The sequence below is a fragment of the Lactuca sativa genome, chromosome 6 (genome assembly GCF_002870075.4).
Source record: "Lactuca sativa cultivar Salinas chromosome 6, Lsat_Salinas_v11, whole genome shotgun sequence".
In the NCBI taxonomy this organism is placed as follows: domain Eukaryota; kingdom Viridiplantae; phylum Streptophyta; class Magnoliopsida; order Asterales; family Asteraceae; genus Lactuca; species Lactuca sativa.
This window is the reverse complement of record NC_056628.2, coordinates 171,169,211-171,189,618: the sequence shown is the minus strand read 5'-3', so window position 1 is coordinate 171,189,618 and position 20,408 is coordinate 171,169,211. Positions and strand designations below refer to the sequence as shown.

General features: G+C 36.7%; 1 long non-coding RNA gene across 1 annotated transcript; it reads right to left on the bottom strand.

The window, feature by feature from the left end:
• Nucleotides 1-15,980: 15,980 nt before the first annotated feature.
• On the bottom strand, nt 15,981-17,889 carry LOC111901921 (uncharacterized). Its single transcript, XR_002853639.3, has 3 exons — nt 16,548-17,889; nt 16,326-16,447; nt 15,981-16,207 (listed from the first exon to the last, which is right to left on the bottom strand). It is a non-coding gene; the product is annotated as an uncharacterized LOC111901921 (long non-coding RNA).
• Between the last annotated feature and the right edge of the window lie 2,519 nt (nt 17,890-20,408).

The following is a 20,408-nucleotide window of genomic DNA, read 5'->3' as shown; positions in this document are numbered from 1 at the left end:
CCAAATACTGATACTTATGGGTTTCTGGGCCAAGACAATCCTAGATCCGAAGTTCTTTTTGCTCGCAAAGGCACAATACACGAATTGGCCTTGGGAATGGCCCAAAAATGACAAAATCTAACTGGGAAAGGGAATCTAAATGAATAACATCCAAGGTATGAGCTTCATACCTTCCAATGATCTGAAAGAACACACCAACACAGAGTCCACTGCCACTTCTTGAATCACCCAAGGTTCCTTTCTTCCTTTTAGCTTCAAAGCACCCAAAAATGATAAAGAAAGCTTGAGAGTACTATAATGGAGGCTTAGGGTTTCGAGAGAAGGTAAAGGCAGTGATGGAGGCTGGGTTGAAGCCATGAAATGATGCTTAAATAGGGCACCAAGCCCAGAATCAGGGTTTCCCAACCCAAACCTGACTCGCTGAGTCAGTCCCTCTGACTCGCCGAGTCGGTCACTTAAATCCTGACACGGAACCCGCTCCAACTCGTCGAGTTCACCAATCGACTCGACGAGTTGACCCCTTTAACTTAGGGTTTTCATTTCCTTTCTTGGTCTTTCTGATTATGGGTGTTACAAATATTGCCTAGAAATATGTATAAATATGGCAATGTCAATCACATAAACCATATCAGCCATATAAGCTACATAAGCCATGCATATAAACATATAAGGATGTCATGGAAACCCTCCAAGGTCTTACTCCGGGTGCCACTGGAACCCCCATATGGTCTAAACCCACTGCCATGGGAACCCCCACATGATATTAACTACCTGTCATGGGAACCTCCACATGGTCTTCCCTAACTGCCATGGGAACCCCTACATGGTATTAGCTAACCAAAGAAATGTCATATAAACTAACCATGAAAATATACTAGGATGCTATGGAAACCCTCCAAGGTCTTACAACGAATGCCATGGGAACCCCTAGGGTCTTCCATGCGAGTATCACAAGGACAACTAGCTTATCACATATCACGTAGTCAAATTGCATTCCACATAACACATAAGGGTCGGCCTTGGTGCCTTTGACCCATTGGTATGGTGAGGTGACTCACCTTAGTCTGCTGAACATGAAAGCTGCTTGCCTAACTGTCTAAAACCACCCACGCTGAGCAATAATACCATTAACCCAAAATCAGGATTGATAATTAAAGAACCGAAGTACCCAAGCCCAAGTCCTTTCCTAATGGCCCAAGAGTCTTCCCTTGCTAATGGTCCCAAACTCCATGTCCAAAACTATTAATGGGCTACATGGCCCAATAAGGCCCAACCAAAACAACCATGGCCCAAAACAGATTAATCGGACCACTAACCCAAAATATAACTAGGCCCAAAACTGATTAAGGCCCAAAGAGTTTACAAGCCCACACGAAGCCTAAAACCAACGGAGGCGTGTATGCCAAGCGTACCACTTTAGTACGCTTAGCATACTAAGTCCTTGGTTGTATGCGCTGCATACAGTATATTATGCCCAACGTACAAGCAGATTAAGCACCACTTCCATTAAGTGCCTAATACTTGATATTCTAACGTCAAATATCAGATCTGAGCTCATTAAGACGTCCTAGTGCATAAAGTTGGCAACTTTATGCCCTTGCATGCTATAAGGGACTTCAAAACTTCATTTTTCACATTAGGACTTCATATAAAGCTTCGAACTCATGCATGGAGTCTAGATAACCCTCAAGCTAGCACATTTATGCATCTAACATGCTCACAAGGCTCAGATCTAACCATCTTAGTCTCTAGAGTTGGTAAACTCTCAAGAGAAGATCCAAGAACCAACAAAAGGGACAATATAGAAAACCCTAACCCAAAGTAATGAATAAGATGGTAAGATTAAGACTTTATACCTCTAGAATATGCTCAAGGTGAACTAGAGTGTGATTCCTAGTTCTTGGTACGTATTTAATCTAGTAGTTATTCAGTTTATAAGAACAACTTGATGAGTTGGAAGCCCCAAACTCGTCGAGTAGAGACCCGATGGGCCGCATGATTTAAGTAACCAACTCAACAAGTTGAGAGGCCTCAACTCGACGAGTAGGCTGGCAGAGATGAAACCCTAATTTCCGTGGTTTATACCTTATTTAAGCATCTTAAACCCTCCATGTTGGCCTCATTTCCAGATTCCAAGTCCCAAACCCTAAATCCATAAACCCTAATGCTATTGTGAGTATTTGTCATCCATTCTAAGTGTTTTAGTGAGTGTTTTTAAGCCACTGGAAGAAGGAAAATCTAGAGGACACAAGAAGGAGTTGTAGATCCATAATCTTAGCTTCATTCTCGACATTTTTCTGGTATCAAGTCTGAACCTTTCCTTGTGGTTATTTAGATCTTCTTTTGGGGCTATTTTGAGTGGTGTTGATCCAAGTTCCATGGTCCTTGGGAGTTGGACGTCCCAAATTAGTTTATACTTCAGATCTGAGGTTTAGAAGGATTTCCATGGCATAAAGGTGCTAACTTTATGGGCATGGAAGTCCCATGCAATCTCCAGACCATCATTTTCGTCCTTTGAAGCCTTTATGGACATGCGTGTGGATAAAGTTCAAGGCTTTACGTGATTATTATGAATTTAGAGTCCATATCTATGATATTAGAGTATACCTCTTAGTTTTGATGGTGTTTAGATTAAGACCTTGACCTTTTTAGATTAGAGTTTGAGCTTAATCCTTTTAGAAGGGGTATCAAGGGGTAAAGTTGGAAACTTTACCCTTATAGAGGCTTTTTCAGTTGAGATCTGAAGTTTAGGGTTCAGATCTAAAGGACAACGGCTTAATGAGTTAAGAAAGGTTTAGCAGACCAGTGAACTCGATGAGTTCAGGGATGGACTCGACAAGTTGTAATGGAGTATCAGGATTCTGCAATAGGTAAGGACTCAATGAGTTCATGGACGAACTCAACGAGTTGGAACGCAAAATCACGATTATGTGATGTATAACAACTCACCGAGTTGGAGCTTAACTCAACGAGTTGAGTCAACTCGGAGCATTTACTTTGACTTTGAATTCACTGGGACTTTGACCGCAGTTAACCCTAAGGGATTATGAGCATGAGATGGTATCTAAGAGGATTGTTTTTATTTAGGTAGTGTGTAGATCTGATTCCGGGTGAGAGACATTTCAGCTATCATTCGACATTGGAGGTGAGTTTCCTCCTGTATCAACGGGTTGAAGGCACCAATGCCGACTGGTATATGTATGCTACTATGTTCTGGACTAAGGTCCGATGGCGAGCAATGCCCGATGTAGGTTTGTATGTTTCCGGATTCCGATCCGATGTCGGGCGGGGCCCAAGGAATGTTTGTATGCTTGATGTATTCGTGATTCTTGCATGTGTTTTTTTTGTATGTTTCCGGATCTCGGTCCGATGTCGAGCAATGCCCAAGGAATGTTAGTATGCTTCCGGATCTCGGTCCGATGTTGGACGGGGCCCGAGGAATGTTTATGTGTTTATGTTATGTGATTATTTATGTGTAATTGTTGATATGCTTATATGTTTACCGAGCGTTGATCGATGCCGATCGGGGCACGATGTCGAGCGGGGCCGGATGAAGCAGGCAAGGCCCATGATATGCTATTATGTGATTATGTAATTATATGTTTGGTATGTGGTAGTTTGGGGAGACTCACTAAGCTGTGTGCTTGCAATTTTTAGTTTTGGTTTCAGGTACTTCCAGTAGCAAGGGGAAGAGCTCGGGATGACTGCAGTACACACACCATTTTGTTTAGTCTGGGATATTTTTACTTTGATATACTGATATGAGTTTTGATGTGATACTATGATTTGATACTATGACTTATGTTTTGGATGAAATAATTTTGATAGATATGGTTATTTTAATAAATAAAAATGAAAATTTTGGTCATGATTTTTTGGATGTTACATAGATGCAGGTTCTTGAAGCCTAATGTCCAACCAATCTTGCTCGCTAACTTCTTCTTTTTGAATAAACTCCAAAATGGACACCAACACTCATCTATGCTCCAAAATCACACTCTCAAAGGAAAACTGAGGTAAATGGATGAAATGAGACTCTCGAGGCTGATTAGGGCTTGGTCTAAGTGGATTAAGGATGAATAAATAGGTCTCAAGTCTGGGTTTTAGCGTTTTGGTCCTCTGTTGCGTACGCCCCGCGTACTCAATATTCCTTCGGGATCCTTCCTCCATAGTACGCTAAGCGTACACTTAGGTATGCCCAGCGTACCAAAGGGACCATTTTTTGCCAAATTAAATTATTTAAATGGGTTAGAATGGTTTACCATATTTGGAGTATACAGACAGGAAGATCTACAGATCACTAAGCATAGCATCATCCAATATATGAGGATACCGATTGAAAAGACCACTACAACACAAGAACATACTATCACATAACAGGATACCAAATCCAAGGGGCCGACCTTGGTGCCTTCGACCTGCAAGTACAGTGAGGAACACTCACCTTGTAAACCAAGCAATAGATGATGAGGTCTTGACTCCGCATCTCAACTCCAATCGAAACCTAATCATTTGAATGACCCAAATCTCAACATAATCTAAAATACCCAAAATATCCTTAAGTCAAACTTGGTCAAAGTCAACCCTCCTCACGTCGTGGCTAGGCATTGGTCACGTCGTGACATCGAACCTGATCTAATTCCCACTCGAATTCACTTAACTAGTCAACTCAGTCAAAGAAACCACCTGAATAGACATCACGACATGTTCACCCATTATCACATCGTGAGCTCCAAGGGTTCTAACAGAAGACGGTTCTGTCCCGAATCTCACGTCGTGAGATCTTGCAACTCACGTCATGAGTGGTGTTTGTGACTAAAGGTCACCATTTTAAGTTCTTATTCCATTAAGTCTTCGAGCCTACTTCATCTAGAAGCTAAATGGGACCCCTAAGGTCCATAAAAATGTTTCCTTTATAGCCACACATGCACCAAACAAGATCATACACTTTCTAGGTCAAAAAGGGAAGAATTGAGCCTTAAATTCCCATGCATACCTCAAATCCATACCATCATTCAGACCTGAACAATATTATGCTCTAGGGACTCTTAGAATCCATAAAATTGCAAACTTTATGGATTTACTCCACTAAAACATGTATTAACACCAATAAAATGGACAAGACTTAAGATTTATCCATGATAAGCAATAAAGTTAGAGCCTTTGATATTTACAATGGTTGAGAAGCGGGAAAATATGATGATGATGATGATGATGGTGATTCTTTGCCCACACCACCACTAGAGCACTTCCTTTTTCTTCTTCAAGCTAGAAATGCACCCAAATGACAAAGGATCTTAGAGAGGAGTAAGATTAGGGTTTCAGGTGGTTTATAGAGTAAGAGAGGTTGAGGGTGAGAAACCCTAGCCCTCTCATTCTGTTAAATACCGAAAACTTAGGGTGTTTGGTCATCAACCGCCCTCACGTCATGAGCACTAGAGTGCTCATGTCGTGGGCCTTAAAATGATGCACGGGTCTGAATCGTTCCTCACGACGTGAGAAGGCATCCTTCACATCGTGATCATGGCAAATTTTGAAACTTTTAACATCGCAATATTAAAGATAATGTGCACCTGATTCGGGTGTTACATTTAACCGTTTGAAAAATACCTTCTCCAATAGCATCCTGTATAGCAACATGCAATCCCTCCACAACCAAGACAAAAAAAGGCAGAAAGGGGGTCACCTTGCCTTAGACCTCTTTGTAGTTGAAACTCCATAGACGAACTACTGTTAATAAGAACATAAGATCTCGCATAAATTAAGCACACATAAATCTAGGAAAGCCATTTTTCTCCAAACTTCAGAAACTACATAACTCTATCCAAATATTCCCAACTAACTGAATCATAAGCTTTGGCAAAATCTATTTTAAATACACTCTATAATTTCATTCATTGTAAGCGAACCATCTAAAATTTGTCTATCTTTAATAAAAGTCGTTTGTTTGGTACTAACCAATTTACCGATTACGTTAGCAAGGTTAGTAGCAAGGATTTTGGCAATTATTTTATTAGATGCCTATGAGGCTAATATTCCGAATATCGTTATTTAACCACCGGGCTAGATATCTTAGGTGTCATAGTTATGAAAGAAGAATTACAACCTAAAGGAATTCTTGATTTCTAAAACACATCCAACATGAAAGTAAATATGTCATCTTTAAGAATATCCGAATATTTTTTAACAAAATCAAAATTAAACCCACCCGACCCCGGTGCCTTATCACTACCACACCGCCAAACTGTCAGCTTCACTTCATCCATAGAAACCAACTTCTCAAGCTCCAACACTGCATTACTATCCAGCTCTCTAAATCAAGAGCTCCTATGAAGCAAAGGAACAATATCAATTTTTTTTTGAATTTTTTTTCATAATATTCAAAAACTTCCTTTTTAACACGAGCTGCTTTAGTAATACGTTCCCGATCAACTTTGACGTCCTTCAAGGTATGCTGACTTTTTTTTTTTGTTTTGTTTCTTTTTATTGAGAACACCATGATAGTATTTAGAGTTCTCATCCCCTCTATAGTCCACTTTATTTTTGCCTTTTGAGAAGCATCCATCAACTTTTTTTTCTCCAAGATTGCTTAGCTAGCCTGGACATTGCTTCTTTCTTTCCAAATTGAATTCGAACCCCCACCACTATAATAGTTTTATCCAACTCGTGTAACCGAGTTACCAACTCATTTTTAGCAACTTGACGTTTATCCTTTTCCAGCCCCACCATTGTTTAAGAGCAGAATTAAGAATCTACAACTTATTTTTGATCTAATGGTAGCACACTCTCCAATGTCCACATAACATTAGACCAAGAAACCAACCAAGTTATCAAACCCGTCTTCAAGCATCCGGTTTAACTTCCTTAATCATTACAATTCATCATCCACATTCTTAATCCTCCGGTTTAACTAGCAAGATTAGTTGCTCAATTTAAAACGACATTTTCTAGTTAGTGTAAGTCGATTTACTTCCGTGTAAATAAGATTGCAGGCAAAAGAAATGAAGAATTGTATGTTGAAGCAATAATATATAATCTCAACTATTAAATTGCCCTGAGCGATTTTTCAAATAAAAAAGAAAAGATATAACAATCTTTTTTTTTGAAAGAGAAGATATAACAATCTTAGTTAAGCTTACAATGAACTTTTTATCAATATCATGACATGCAAAAATATCAAATTTGTAGTATTGAAATTCAAATTAATGAAAAGACTATGAATTCCATGGGAGGCTTAGAGGGGGGCAAAGTGGACAACTTATTCCACTTGTTTTCGTTATATATTTTTATTTAAAAATACAAAATTATAATAAAGATAAGGATATTTTTTTCTTGTTTTTCCTGAGCCTTTAAGAATATTTTATTTTTCAGGACCGGCCCTGATCGACTGAACGATCATATCCAATTAGCCTAGTTCTTGAGCGATACTTTTTAGTTGCTATAAGATCGGCTAGAGTGGAGACCCAAAGCACCCTGCAGTGAGTGCAGTGAACACGACACTGACGAGGGGTGCAGTGGGTTGGCCAGTTGTGCCTACGGAAAGTTTCTACTGCGCGGAAAAACAAACACCTCCAAAGGTAGTGTTTTGCGTATAAAAATGTGCATTACGGTGAGTTGCCGAATGTCGTACCATTTCCTATATTAGTTTTGTGAGGTAAAGGGAAAATAATTTAACGTTCACCCTACACACCAAAAGTTGTGTAACTTGGGATACCACACCCACCGGTCTAATAAGTACAATGTTTTCTTGGATAAGCTAATACAATTTTTTCAATGTCATATTAGTAACTGTTAGGTGATATCATCCCTATATTTTTAATTCTACTAAAGACTCGTGTTTGACATGAAAATGCAAATATTAATAAATAAATACCTATAGATTTTATAATTGGTTTTATAATATGATCGGCCGGGGAATATATTCCACAACTTTTTTCTCGATTTTAAACTCTAAGAGACAATATACAAGCTAGACACCATTTTAACTGATTTGGTTAAGATATCATCAAAGATCAAAGACCATGCATTCATTTACGTTGTCATTTTCTATATCTTATATCAATAATATATACTATATTTATAACTTATAACAGTTAACGACGGTCAGTAAATTTTCTTGTTTTACCTTGTTAAATAGCATGTTAAATCCAAAGTCAATTCAACAATTATGAATATAATAGATAACAGTGGAATTGGAAACGACAATTTACATGTACGTTAGATTCAAAATTGGATGCTAGATCCACAAGTACATTTTTGGAAAGTCAACTAGACTCTTAAAGAAACAGTCCCAAAAGAAAGAAAAAGACAAAGATGAGATGACTAAAGTCGGTTATGTCTCAACAGTTGGTAGTTTGACATATGTTATGGTGTGCACCCGACCAAATATTGCTCATTCAGTGCGATTTATGAGTTGGTTTAATTTCTAATCCAAGGGGAGAGCATTAGGAAGGTGTCTAGAGGCGGTTACATTACATAAAAGATACATTTGAGGTTGTCTTATGTTTTAGAAGAAAATGGGCAGTCTTGAAAAGTTTTGTTGATACTGATGTGGAGGATTATATGGATTTAGGAAAGAGCACAATCAGTTATGCGTTCACAGTTGGAGATACACCAATCAATTTGTAGGTTACATAAAAGTGTTGCTCGTTCAACCAAATAACAGACTACAGTGAGATTATGTTGAGTTTTATTCAAAATCATTTTCCCAAAACATTAAAAAGGACAACAGAAGCTTTAAAATTAGAATAAACTTCAAACCATTTTAACCAACCAATGATTATTTTGCAAAGCATGGAAAGATTAAATCAACCATTAAAGAAAAACGTATTACTACTTTTAAATACTTTGATCCTCATGGGAGATTGGAAGTTGATGAATATGACAGGTAGCTCCAAAGTAGAAGCTCTCTAGAGGTACCCACCAAGCAAGAACAAACCACTTCAAGAAGCTAGTCTTCACTTGTATTAAGTTGTTCTTAAGCCTGAATAAGTAATACCAAATTAGTATTAAGGAGAACCAACTTATGAACCCTTACATCATGCACCAAATTGCAAGAAGGAGGAGAAGGTAAAAGGCCATGTAACTCACGACTTTTCTAAAGAGAAAAGATGGAAGAAGGAGTTGCAAAAACTAGCTTCTTTTTTTGGTCTTTACACACCTTTAAATACTAAGGCATATGTACCAAATGGACCATGTTTTCCATAAAGTCAAGGCAAGGTGTACGTAAGACGTATGGGTGTGAAACAGATTACTTCACAAGAAACCCCCCGCCCTCTCTCTTACTCACGACATGGAGAAAGGAAGAGAATTCCAAATCTGTATTTTACTTCATCTAGTTTTATAACATAGGTATCATTTATATAAAATAAACTAACATTATATAATTGACTTGAATAGGTCTAAAAAGATGTCCATAACATATAAACTCCTAACATATGATTTACAAGTTGTTTTCTGTCTTTAAAAAAATATTATTTCCATAAATAATAATTTCCTAACTAGTTGTTAAAATATTATTTTCTTAAAATAATAATTCTCCAACTAAGTACAAGTGTTGATTATATTTATTCATAATTAGATAACTTTAACAAATAATCAATAAGTTATAACTTTCTATAAGGTGTGACCCTATAAGATCATATGTCATTATGAAATATCATTCTATAATGACTCTTGGGCATATAGATCTTTCAATCTCCTACTTGAACATGACTTATCATAGATTGATATAGCCAGTAGTGAACGTCAAGCTACATTTCATTCCCCCCAATAACACATTACGATGAATGCTATTCATCAACATCTAATTCCTAGATGCTCAAAGCTAAAATTGATGTATAAGGTAAGTTTATCAGTTATCCCTTTGTTACAAACTTCATGTTGTACATGAGACTTGGATTGAAATCAATCTTATTTGGTGTTCAACTTTGGGTAACACACATTAGATGTCTAAGTCTTCACACATAAGATGAAAATAAAACTCATCTTGAGTACATAAGCCTCTTGCATAGTTCATACCATACCTGATAATAGCCTTTATAAGCGCCTATCTAAAGATCAACATTTGACCACATCAAAGTATAACATTCCGTATACTTAAGTCCCATTGTGTATCTTAGGTATTAAGGACACAAAGATAGTACCTTTTATCAAGTATCACTCATAATAGCGATCGATGACATGATCTTGATGCGGGTGATGTCCAATACTTATTATCTGATAAGTACCTATAAATCTTGGTTACAAGTTGTTGCTTACGTTCATCTTATGATAGTCAACCAACCAAATTCATATTAGTCTAACTTCTTAATTTCTCCCACAATTATAACTGATTATGAGTTTTTAGAATAATAAGATTATTCATTGATTAAACAAGTTAATATACAAGACTACAAGTACTAATATGAAGATCATATCCGAATATATCTAAACAATATAATAGTTGATGTATTAATGTTCCAATATCCAAATACTAAATCCAAATCAAATCTCATTTCTAGAATAACAAAATCCTATAAATTAATCTTTACCCTTCATGCTTAGTTTAAAAGATAGACTTTATTAAGGGGTTTAAGTAAGGTTCTAAAAAGTTCGCCATGGCGCGTCATGACTCCAAGGCTTGCACCTACCGTCAAGCTTTGCCAAAACGCCGCCTTAACTCATATATGTGTATAAAAATGAATAATAGTTGAAAATACATATAAAAATATTAATTATATAGAAAATTACCACCTTAAGTCACGCTTTACAAATGCCGTGACTCACTAAGGCTCGGAAAAGCTTGAGGCTTGACATTTCCGCCAAGCCACGCCTTACGTTATTTAGAACCTTGGGTTTAACTAAATTAAACTCGTGTGAATTCTATGAATATTACCATCTCGATATTTAACTTTATTCTAAGTATAGTTTAATATTTCTATCACCATATTTAGTCATACATTTTAAGTGATAGCGTAGTATTTTTAGCTGCATTTTAGTCAGTAATTATGATAACTGATACTTAATATGTTCATATTTGGTTTTGAAGCATTGAAGACATTCTTAAGATAAAATGAGCTAAAATGATGAGTTGCAAGTTGGAGTGTTAGAAACGAGCATCAAAGAGGAAATTCGTCAACTGAAGCCACCAAACCGCAACAAAATATAACACCCTGAATCTAGAAGATTAATTGTGGAAATAAATCCACTTTCCTAGGGACCAACACAGAGAGTTGATGGTGGGAAACTCAACATGTTGGAGGCTTTTGGGACGCGCATTTTTATGGACCAACTCGACAAGTTGGTGTAGGGGACTCAACGAGTTGGGCACTGATTGAGAAACCCTAATATTTAGGGTCTTGCACCCTATTTAAAGGTCGTAAGTCGTTTTTCTGACCTCCATATCAACCTCCATTGTTATCGAAACCCTAAAACGAGTTATAGCCTCCATTGTCACGTTTTTTGAGCCTTGGAAGGAAGTTTGGAGTTCATTTTGTCAATTATGAAGGAATTAGAAGATCTTGAAGTTTCTAGCTTGGAGAAGGAAGTCTTGGATTTAGAATCACTCCATTTCTTGCAGACACTTTAAGGTATCAAGTTCATACCTTGATTTGTAGATGATTAGATCTCCTCATTTTGGGTTTTCTTGTGTTTTGGCCTCTTTTTGGGTACTATGATGGAGTGAAGTCATTTAAGGGGTTATTCTTTCAGATGTGAGTTGGTTTTGGTACCCTTGAGCTTAAAAGGGCAAACTTTATGAGGATTTTGGTTTCATGCATGCATTAAGTCAATTATTAAGTCCATTCTAAGTTTAAAAAGCTTTATTTAGACATGCATGAACATAAAGTTGGCAACTTTACATGGTTTTCCAGCATAAGGAAGTCGGATCTATGTTTTGGAGTCATGTCTCTATGGATTAAGTGCTTATTGTTCTAAGATGTAGGTTTCTGGCGAACTCAGCAAGTTGGCTCGGTTTTCCCTGACATTTTCATATTGATAGAGGAACTCGGCAATTTTGTTGGTTAACTCGGCATGTGAACTTGGTTTTTCCCGATTTGTGAGTTGATGGAGAAACTTGACAAGTTGAAGGACAACTCAGCGAGTTGGGTGAACTTGGACCGTTGAATTTGACTTTCGATTTATGTATTTGATCAAGTTTGTCCCAATAGGTACTTGAGGTAATCTGAATTGTAATAAGGAAAATTATGGGCTTAAGATAAGGCCCATATAGGGTTGGGCCCAATTTGGGAAATTGGGCCATTAGTAGGCCTTTGTGGATCGTTTGGTTTGGGCCTCAGTTTTAGGTCATGTTGGGTCAGGGGTAAATTGGTCATTTTATCCCAAGTAAGGATTATAGATTATAGCATGGAGCCCAATTGCTAATTGAGTGTGTTGTTGGTATTGATAGCTCAGGAAGCTGGCAGGGAAGCAACTAGGGATCCCTTTCGGGGAGCTTCTACATTTGAGGTGAGCTTCCTTTCTAGGCTTAGCTGGTCGTAGGCACCAATTCCGACCCATGGTTATGTTGTGTTGTTAGTATGCTAGATATCTTTGTGACTCTTGCATATTTCGGTGTTTATATGTTTTCCGAGCTAAGGCCTGATGTCGGGCGGGGCCTGATGAATATTTGTATGCTATGTATCTATGTTATTATTGCATGTGTATGTGTTTATTTGATATATGTTATTGTATTTTGGGTGGGGCCCATTTTACCGAGCTCAGCTCGATGCCGGGTGGGGCCTGATGCCAGATGGAGTCCGATGCCAAGCGGGGCCCATTATGTGTTTACTAGATGTTTATTGTAAGTATGGTATTTGGTATTTGGGGAACTCACTAAGATTCGTTCTTACAGTTTGTGGTTTTTGGTTTCAGGTATCTCAGGTTCGAAAGGGAAGGGCCCAACTTGATTGCAACACATACACCCGTGTTTTCCACAATACGTGATTTTCGGATTTTAACTCCGATAATTGTTTTATTTTGAAATTGTTTTATATGTTGGATTAAAGGTTAATGAATGTTTTGGGCATAATAAAAACGAAAGTTTTACCCTTGATTTTTGGAATGTTACAAGTTTGTATCAGAGCCTTGGTTTAAGGGATTCTGCATGCTCTCGGGTGTCCCTGAACTCAAACTAAGGGTTTGGTGTAAATTTTTATAAAATAAACATTTAATTAAAAAGGGATTTCTAATCATAGAAGGGGTGTGATGCGTGCAATCAGTCGATCTCAAGTAAGTGGTTCCTAGAATACCAATACACGTTTATTATGATATATGCTATGATTATGAGAATTGCATGCTAGATTAGGTCTAAGGATCTGCTTATTATTTCATGATATAAGAGATGCCTTTTATATGCCTGATTGTATGAGCTTTAGTATTGCATGCTAATCTGCAGATCTGAAAAATGTATTGAATGGCTTGATTAGAGTATGTTGGTTAGATTTTTCGTTGCCTGAATGTTGCTTGCTTTGTGCTTTTTGGGACTCTTAATGAGGTGAATTGACTACTAAGTGAATATGCTAAGTCGCATGTGGCACAGGTTAAATAATCTTAGAGTGATGGATTTGACCTTATTGCGCAACTCTTGTTTGAGTCCAATCGTTCTAGGGTTGAGTCTTTTACTCGAAGGATTATCTGATCTCTGGTGTGTGACTAAATTCATAAGGAAGCTAGTTGACATTGGTGGGAGTCTTTCAGTAGCTAAGGGTTGGTTGAGGTCGAGAACCTAGGGGAGTCTAGGATATGCTTCAGTGGGTTTAGTGATGCGGTTCACTGAGTTTTTGGTGCATCAGTTTGAGAAGGTGACTTAGAGGATTTAGGAGGATTCCTAAGGAAAGTATGGATAGGTGTGGAAGGTGGTATTGGGCCTTTACTACTGAAATCAAAGGATTCATACTTGAATCGAGGAGAGTCTTGGAGAATCTTGGAAGCTTGTGGGGTGAGGATTCATGGTTATATTTTGATCGTAGGTATGGTTGCTTTTCAAGATGGTAATGAGCACGCATGGGGAAGGTTTAGGGTTTGGTCCCAGCTTAGGTGGTAAGCCAGTTAGTGGAATGACTGCCAGGGTTTGGAGTTCACGTTGGATTGAGGAGATGGAAAGTGTTTTCTGCACTAGTCCCTACCCCATATGAGCCAAGGTTCGGTTTGCCTTGGATCTCTTGTATCGGATGTCAAGGAGTTGTTCTGAATTGATTGCGCGATCTATTGCGCTTTTTGAATTGGAGACTATGTCTTGGCAGGAGTTTGTGACCTAGTTTTGGGCAGAGGTTGCTCCAGTTATCGCAGTTTAACCGTTGGCGAGTGAGCTGGTGAGCGTGTCAGAGTGCCAAACCTTGAATGATATGAATTCCATATCCTGAGGACAGGAGATCGATTTGGAGCGTCTTAGGAAGAGAGGTTCAGATCAGGTAAATATAGTGGAGGGTCCCGGGAAGAGACCCACGACATCTGATCAGCGTTTGAGAGGCCAGCATGGCCGGAGTCAATGGATCACATGCAGGAAACTGGATGATGGGACTTGTCATTCCAGAGGTTTGGGCTGCTACAAGTGTGGCAGGACTGATCATGTCAGCAGGGATTGTCCTCAGGGGGCAAGCTCGTTATGTTTTCTCAGCGACCAAGTGGGGCACAAGAGGGTCGTCTGCCCGAGGAGAAGGGGAGGAGCAGTGAGTGCACCGGCTCCGACTATTTCGCGAATCTCTGATAGTCATGAGAGTGGGGCAGGAGCCCCAATCGAGGGGAACCGGTCATTGAAGTGTAAAGATCATTGCCAATCTACAAATTGACAAAAAAGAACAAATCAAGAACACATCATGTGAGATTCAAAAATATATAAAAACAATTGAACTCAAATTGAAATATTCATTAAATACCTTCCAAAAGCCTCCCCATCAAAAACCTGTAATTAAAAACACACTATAATATTTTAATAGAAACTTGAATTAATAGTAAAAAATTTAGTATATGCCTGTTATTATACACACCTTCCACCAACACTAAGATGTAAAGCCCTTAAAATCCATGATTTAGGTTTGTAAATCTACCCTACCCAGTATACTTGGAATATGAAGGGCAAAATTGGAATTAGCATTAATGGATTCATCCAAGAGAAGAAGATACCTAAAAAGGAACAAGCAAATATATTATAAAAAGTTGGAAAAAAAGGTGATCAAATTATTTTTGGGTAATTACTAAGCAAGATAGATTGAACATAGGTTACCATATTTATTTTTTCATTAAGTCATTTCTATAAGAGTGGAATACATAATGGTTAAACGCAAGAAATACCAAAGTACTTTTTTTGATATCTTTATTATATATCGCGTCATACTTTCATTTTTTTCCATTACAACATCATAGTAAGAAGAATATACCAAATTATAGCAATAATATCAAAATATGAAATATTTTTAGTGCTATGATTGGATAAATTTCTCAAAGTATAATGCCTTAATAAGTTAAATTTGAAAGTACAATGCTATAATTGGTTAGATTTATATAATGCCTTAATAAGAGAATGATTAAAAGTACAATGGTGTAGTAGAATGAGAAATAGGAATAGGATGCTATAATTAACAAAGAAATGAAATTACGTCGCCTTTTTACACTTAACCCTACAAATAAAAACCTCTTTTGGACTGAATATCAGTAAATGGTCGTTTATCCTTCTCATATAAGGCTACAATTATTCTTACTAACCTCATAAACTCAATTTCACAAATCTTTAAGCAATCAAGATACAAGTAAACAACCATTTTACCATTTGAATTCATAAAGATCTCTCCTTTGCTTAATCCATCTTCACATAATTTATACATTAAGTGAAAAAGAATTACTCATATACATTAAGTCATTAAGTCAAAATAAAAGTTGATACGACAATATATGGTTTTAGGAAATCATTCACAAAACTTTCACTGACATTATTAAGATCGCCTTGGATAAATGTTGCATAGTGTAGACCATTTAACTTAGCATTCTGTCGAGCAACAAAAACAAGTTCAACAACTACTTCATAACAATAAACACGTTTTACCCCGAAATAACAACCAAATTTTAAAAACAAAAACATATTTAATAATGTTGATACAAATTACTATAGAGTAGTAAAATAATTAGTTATAGTTCAAAGGATAAATGAAATGTTCCTGAGATCAATGTGCTTTTATATATACTAGCGGCTTAAAAATCAACCTAAAAACGCAGTGAATGCAATATTCTTCACCTGAAAAACAAAAGAGATTAAGATTAAAGAATATTGTTTATTAATAGTAAACAAAGTTGAAGCCAATTATTTTCCAAATTCCAATAAGAACCCTTGACAGTTAGGCATATTGAATTACCTGCACAGGAAATCCAACTCCTAGTCTAGTCTTGATATCAAGTATTATGTTAGGGTTTCCCTCCCAATTCATTTCCAACCCCATAGTTATTCCTTCACCTCCGTCTTCAACAATAGAAACTCCTAAACAATATAAAAAATTGATAATTAAGATTCAAGTTTTGTGGAATCTTCTTACAATGAAAGGATAAATACAAATGGCAATACTAGCAATTAGCCTAACCTGTAAACTGGGGGGCCACCGTGCCGAGGGTAAACATGGAAAATGACAAAGAGGACAACACCATTGGTCTGTATTATTCAAGACAATCCAAAAACACATGATAAGCATATTACCATAATGATGGTGAATAGAGGGGTTTAAAATTTAAAACTGATCTCATCAACATAGGGCCATATCTTTGTAAGATGAGCATTAAGCCAGGTCAACTGAAAGATTAAGCAGAATAATCAGTCCCTGAAGAAGATAAAAAGAAAGTGGAGAGAAAGTACATAAGCAGGAAATACTAAAACTGTAAGAAAAAAATCACTTTCGTTTATTTAAAGTGTAATAAATCACTTTACCCACATGTTGCTTCTAATTTTAGTTTAAACTAACCCACACACAAAAGAAATACTAAAACTGTAAGAATCGAACAAAACAACTTGCATCCATCATTCTGTTCTTCATCTTCCCTGTAAAATACCAAAACCTAAACCATAAACCTAAAAATCCAAAATTCTTTCTTTCTCACCGATTTCAGCCAAGAACACAAGAACACTTTGTTCTTGTTCTAGGGTATATCTGCAAACAGAAACAACAACATCACATTTTTGTTTCCTTCCTTGTCAAACTAAAACCAAACATCAAACTCATACACAAGTATTCTTCATCTTCTTCTTATCGATTACAAGGAACCCGAACACCCACTTAGGGTATATCCGCTACTGTCAAACAATAAATTCAATCCAAAAACCCATCAATTTCCATCAAAATTAAAAAAACGAAAGAACGTAGGAGCTGCAAAAGCATCCCCATACAATTAGTTGTCTCTTCGTGAGCCACCATAGCTTCGTTCTTCTTTTATCGAGCATCACTGCCAAAACCCCAATTGGAGCTTCTATTTCCGTTTGCCTTGCTCCATCGGGAAAAATGTCCTCTTCCTGTCGACCAAATGCCTGTTCATCTTCGTGATCAGCCCAAGGACAGAGACCACCTTTTCCCTTGCATCTCACTCCCATCCGTCAACCCCACAGCAGCGTCACTACTTCTGCCCACGTCCTTCTTCGGTCGAGTCGACCACCGGAGCTCGCCACTCGAGTGCGATGGGTCTGAAATCGTCAAACAAGAAAGAGAAGGCATCGCTGCCTTCATCTCTTCTCCCTCTTCGCGATCAGTTAGGGCCTCAAGATTAGTTGTTGCGAGCCTTCGCTCACCTCTCTTCTCCGGCCGAGTTAGACGTCGTCGACGGCCTCTGACGACGCCCACCCTACCGATTGTTGAAGAACCACCTAACCCCTCCCATTTTTTCGTGTTTCCTTCTTGTTTCCTTTTATAAAATCCCTAAAATCATTTTGCAGTTATAAAATGAGCAAAATATACCCTCACTTGATCCATTTATACAAAATGAGTATCGATCATAGAGAAACGAGTAACGTGGCAAATAGTGGAAAAATAAGGAAGTGAGTCAGCTGTACTGGTTGAACCAAAAGTGAAAATAATGTAAACAATATAAAACATGGACAAATTATAGCAACAGAGAAAAATAAGGTGATCAAAATATCAACAACTAAAAAACAGGGACAAGTTATGGCAAGGGAGCAAAGTAATTTGTCAAAATATTAAACACAATAAATCAGGGACAAATTATAACAACCGAGCTAAATAAGGTGATCAAAATATCGAAAACCGAAAAACATGGACAAATTATGGAAGGAAGCAAAGTAATATGTTAAAATTTGAAACAAAAGAACTAAATTGTTCTTAACTATGTTAGCAATTAAAGTAATATATATATATATATATATATATATATATATATATATAATATGTTTCTGCATATTCTATTAAATAATAAAAAACAAATCAATTCATACATTAAAATGATCATTGTTTCTTTTTATTTAAAATTTAACAAATTAATATACGACATAATTTTATGACAGACAGTTTTGTCCATCATATATCATTTATATTTTATGAAATATGACAGACTTTAATGACAGACATTTTTATTTCTGTCATACAAATGTTGTACGTCGTAATTCGTCTGTCAAGGAAAGTATTTTTTTTTTTCTAGTAGTGAAAATAGCTCACATTGTGATAGTGCGAGTGATTTTAATGACTACCAATTTCGTTACCTCCCCTATGAATGTTACTGTCAGGGATAGTCTTTGTTGAAGATCGACAAAAAGAAAACAATATAGTGAGATAATATTATAACATTAATCAGGAAGATTATTTATAAAAGGTTTGTATTATAACAGTAAATCAGGAAGATTATTCATAAAAGTTATATATAATATTATTTCACCAAGAAAATGCTTTCTCTTGAGTAAAATCAGGGAAAACCCACGGTGATGGCCATGCCTCTCCTATGAAAAATGGAAATGAAAATTATGAGAATCAATTTGAGAACAGTTGAAAGTTAAAGGTAATTTAACAGATGTGGAAATTGTGCCTTCAAAAAGTGACAAGTTCTCAATACTTCAAGATCTAAAAATGTAACTTGGCATTTAGTATATCTTGGCTCATTTATTCTTACACAGTTACACGTAAAGAATACACAGGAAGCAAATTCAAACTTGCCATGTGAAGAAAGTCCAAATTGGCAGGAGCTCTAAATGTGTCGCATTAAAGAAGAGAACGTCTTCGCTGTCCATGTCAAACAAATTTGTGACTAAAATGATTCTATAAAATGATTTCTATCCCAGTGGTATTGTGTGTTACCTATCTGCACATATTGATAAAAAGTGCATATATGAACAGCGGAGCTAGGGTCAAAGTAAAAAGGTATCCAAATTTTTTTTCGGGTGGTCTAAATTTTTTTCCGGGGTACTTGAGTTTCTCCAATTCGGTTTCGGTTTTAAACCCAAATCATAATTGAATCTTTAACTAACCTCAAGTCTTATTATATAAACATGAAGTTGAAGTATCTTTTGATACTTGAATGAATGTGAGAATCAAAATAGATATCAAATGAAGTACGAGGATACCAGGTTAATATAATAGACGAAAATGTCTGAAATTACATATGTTTGGCGATGTTGGATAGAATAGTTGGGAAAATAAAAATAAAAGGTAAACAAAGAACAAGTTAGTAGGGAGATTGGATCCTAAGACCTTTACTTAAATATGTTAGCACCTTATCCAACTAACCACATGTTTATTTGTGTTTATAGGTGAAGGAAAATTTATATATACACTATATAAAACGAAATTTTCCTAGAAAAATTAAACTACCGAAAAAAATTGAGGGGTATCCCGGGCTACCCCGGGCACTACATTGGATCCGCCCATGCATATGTACTCTTCCTACATGCACATTTTTTTTTATGAAAGTTGCATTAAATCTCTTTTTATGAAAAATATCACACAAAAAAGTTTGCATTTTAAGAATGGTTTGCCGGAAAATATTGTTTCACAATAGATCCCAACCGTGTGTGTGTATATATATATATATATATATATATATATATATATATATATATATATATTCAAATAAAAACAAAGATTACTGTGAAAACGTGGAATACATGTGAAGTGATTCATTTATAAGGACATGTTCGGATATTTAACAAATAAACTAAAGATATTTTGGGTTTTTTATATAACTAATCAATAACATAATAATTATAAACCCTACAATAAAGGGAGATTATATATTAAATAAAAAGCACAATAAGAAAACAGATATTTAGGGATGCCTCTTTTAGCAACGACGTCTAAGGACACACGCCTGGTGTCGCCAGGCGTGTCGTTAAAAGTACCTACCGGTGATCCATCCAAACCACGCTACTTTCAATCTTGGCCCTACATTTACAAGATGATCCAACGGATAAGGTTTATTCATGGAGAAGGAAGTTGTGACGACGGAACGGCCGT